The following is a 4,395-nucleotide window of genomic DNA, read 5'->3' on the forward strand; positions in this document are numbered from 1 at the left end:
TGATGCTCGCATAAAAGATAAGAATTGAAACATAACAAGAGCATCATGAAGCATAAGTTACTCTCTCATATTAATTTTCAGTAGCATCATGAATAGATTCATCAATATAACCATCACATAAAACATTCTTTTCATGATCCATAAGCATAGAAAATTTATTACTCTCCATATAAGCAATTCTATTCTCATTGATAATAGTGGGAGTATCATAGGAAGCTTGAATACTATAAATTGCTCCCACATTAAAAGAGTAATGTTCAGCAAAGGGATAATCAAAATCATGACAATAATTATCACTACTTTTTATAAAATAAGTATCATCACAATAATCATCATAAGTAGGAGGCATGCAATCATCATAGCAAATTTGTTCATTCAAAGTAAGGGGACTAAAAAGATCATCTTCATTAAACATAGCCTCCCCAAGCTTGGGACAAACATTAATTGCAGCAAATAAATTCTCAAACATGTCATTCTCATTAAACATAGCATCCCCAAGCTTGTGGCTTGGCATATCATAAGCATAGTCATTCTCATCATTAATAGTATGAATAGCACCAACGGTATAACAATTGATATCATCATAATTTCCCAAGTTGGTGCCAAAAAGATTTCCAAGATTATAAGAAGTATCATTATCTTCCCAATCATAATCATCACAACAAGCAATAGGCATAGCAAAATCATCATCAATAGTGCTCTCGGTCATTGTGCCATAAGACATAGAAACAATATCATCATCAACTACATCACACTACAAAAAAAGACACAACAATAATAGGAGCAACATTATTTGGGAGAGATACCTTTTTACCTCTATTCTTTCTTCTTTTCTTATTCTTCTTCACCACATCATGTGTGGGTTCAATTAATTTTTTCGAGTTCCTTGTTGAAGAGATTGATTGGATAGAAAGTTCCTCCTCGTTACCTGATTCATCATAATAAACAATAGGAGGGCATTGGGAAACATTTTCCCTTTTATTAGTACTCTCTTCATATTCCATTTGTTTTCTTGTCTGTAAGTAGTTAGCAATATAAGGATTCTCAATGCAATTTACCACACAAAACATATAAATTTCCTCAAGATCAAAATCAAGAAATCTCTTGAGATTAAATTTTAGAATACCCTTAGCTATATGTTTCATTTCTTCATACCCCAAAAGAAGACTAAGCTCTTTATGATGCTCAAGGGTAATCAAGTTATCACAATTCTAGGACACGATTTGATCATGAAACAATTTGCATTGGAGATTTAAATGACCATGTTCATTGCAAAGTTCACAAGGATGGCAAAAAAAGTTGAATCTTTCAGCAATATCATCTAGCCTCTCTTGCAGCTTTTTTGTTTCTAAATATTTATGCTTCTTACAAAATCTATCTTCCCTTTTTGGTGTGCAAAGGCACTCCCAATTCACTCTGCAAAAACTGACATGCTTATAAGAAACATTTTTGGCATGACTTGTGCAATCATCATTAGCATTTTGGATATTCAAAGAATTCATACTAACAACATTGCAATCATGCTCATCATTCAAATATTTTTTGCTAAGCATTTTATTGACATCTTCTTCTAACAATTGAGCACAATTTTTCGAACCATCATTTTCAAGAAAGATATTATAAAGATGATCAATAATATGATGCAACCTAAATTCCATTTTTTTGTAGTTCTCTTTGATGAACCAAACTAGTGAATAAACAAGAAACTAAAAGATTCAATTGCAAGATCTAAAGATATACCTTCAAGCACTCACCTCACCGGCAACGGCGCTAGAAAAGAGCTTGATGTCTACTACGCAAGTTTATTCTTGCAGACACGTGTTGGGCCTCCAAGCACAGAGTTTTGTAGGACAGTAGCAATTTTCCCTCAAGTGGATGACCTAAGGTTTATCAATCCGTGGCAGGTGTAGGATGAAGATGGTCTCTCTCAAGCGACCCTGCAACGAAATACAAGAAATCTCTTGTGTCCCCAACACACCCAATACAATGGCAAATTGTATAGGTGCACTAGTTCAGCGAAGAGATGTCGATGAAAGTGTAATATGGATGGTAGAAATATATTTTTATAATCTGAATAAATAAAAACAGCAAGGTAGCAAATAGTAAACGGGCACAAAAACGGTATTGCAATGCTTGAAAACAAGGCCTAGGGTCCGTACTTTCACTAGTGCAACCTCTCAACAATGCTAACATAGTTGGATCAACAATGCTAACTAGTTCAAACACACGCGGCAGCTTGACTTGGGCTACAAGTAAAGCTGACTCATCCAGCTCTGGATAAGATTTGCTCTCATTGTCTTCGCTCGAAGACATAGGATTTGGTTGAGCATCACATCAGTCACTCTGACTTTGTTCACTTGGACCCCACTTAACAGTATGGTGGTCCTATGACTCAACAAAGAAGAAAAGGAAACTACAAAACAACTATGTCTTTGCACTCCATAGTCTTCATGTGAATGTCTTCTTATGTCATAATATTCAGTGTGAATATCTTCACAGACCACCATTGTCTTCAATGTCTTCACACATTTTTAGGGGTCATCTCTGGTAGGTAAACCGAATCAATAAGGGACTACTACCTATGTTATCCTGCAATTCCCACAAACACATTAGTCCCTCAACCAAGTTTGTTGTCAATACTCCAAAACCAACTAGGGGTGGCACTAGATGCACTTACAATCTCCCCCTTTTTGGTGATTGATGACAAACTGGTTGAAGTTTTCAACCGGGATAAAAGTATGTGAAAGTTAAGGATTAAGACATTGTCTTCATAAGTAGCAAAAGGCTCCCCCTGAAGATGTGCATATAAGTAGTTTGCTTTTGAATGCAAATGCACATGGCAGGTTTTACTTTGTGGAGATCCTCTTCAACTTATGAAGACAATTCATCATGCATATAAAGAGATAACGAAGATAATGACATGCGTAATGAAAAATGGACGTCTGCGGAATGACTTCATGCGGGATTTATCATCGCATCACAAAGTGGCAGCTAAAGCAACGTAGCAGACGACCATTGAGTTTAAGTGTTACAACCCAAAAACCAAATTGTTCAAGAGACGAGAGTTGTAATGACTTAGCAAAAATTAATGCAACCACCCATAAGGACCCGCTTGAAGACTATCAACTCATATGCTTCTCCCCCTTTTGTCAGTAATGACCCAAAAGGTTTGAAGACATACAGTATTTACTCGTTCCCGGCTGCAGTAGATGATGGAGCAGGGTCAACGTTGGAGTTTGGTGGTGCAGACGGGCCTGATGCAGTGTCGTGGTGCAGTGTAGCCAATGTTGGTGAAGTGGCATCGTCTTCTTCATCAATGACTCTCGCAACAACAGTTGCAGCCGAAGATGAATGCTCAGAATCTTCAATGGAGGGAGTGTGACGCCAGCTTGCATTTTGAGGAGGCCTGGAGTCAAACTTGAAACTCTCGGTGAAGCCATCTTCGCGAAGATCGTCTTCAGGGCAAAGCATTGTGAGGCTCTTCCAGGACCGCCTATAGGCTTCATGTGCAACAAACGAGTTCTTGGTGGCCAAGTTGCGAATGTGATTGACATCCACCAAGAGACTCTGCATATGACGCTTTAGCCAGTCATGATGCTTATCCTGCTTCTGATGCAGTGCCACAAGAAGCTCTCGGTCATTGAGTACACGAGAACGCTTCCGAGGCCTTTGGGCAATTGTACTTGTAGTGGCTTCAGTGTTAGCACAGTGTGGCACTCTCATGTTTCCAGCCAGAGGATAAGCGGGGGTTGCGGCATTGGGGACAAGAATTCCTTCGATTGGTTGCGAGAAGCTTTGATGTCCAACATTCTGAAGATGTAGGGACTTCTTGGCAGGCTCGGGGTAGATGGCTTCAATGGACAGATCAACCTCAGGCAGAAGAACAATGTGGTTGCGCGCTGACGTCTCCAACGTATCTATAATTTATGAAGTATTCATGCTAATATATTATCATTCTGGATGTTTTAAAATCATTTTATAGCAACTTTATATCATTTTTTGGGACTAACCTATTGACCCAGTGCCCAGTGCCAGTTGCAGTTTTTTGCTTGTTTTTTACATCACAGGAAATCAATATCAAATAGAGTCCAAACACCGCGAAACTTTTTGGAGATATTTTTTTGGACCAGAAGGAACCCAATGGGCCAGAGCTGCATCTGGGGAGTGCCCCGAGGGGGGCACAACCCACTAGGGCGCGCCAGGGCCCCCTGGCGCGCACAGGTGGGTTGTGCCCACCTCGGTGGCCTCCCACACCCCTTCTTTGCATTATAAATTCTCAAATATTCCGAAACCCTTCGGGGTAGACCTAGATCAGAAGTTCCGCCGCCGCAAGGCTCTATAGACACCGAAACCAATCTAGACCCGTTCCGGCACCCTGCCGGAAGGGGGAATCAT

The sequence above is a fragment of the Aegilops tauschii genome, chromosome 2, assembly GCF_002575655.3.
Source record: "Aegilops tauschii subsp. strangulata cultivar AL8/78 chromosome 2, Aet v6.0, whole genome shotgun sequence".
Taxonomy (NCBI): domain Eukaryota; kingdom Viridiplantae; phylum Streptophyta; class Magnoliopsida; order Poales; family Poaceae; genus Aegilops; species Aegilops tauschii.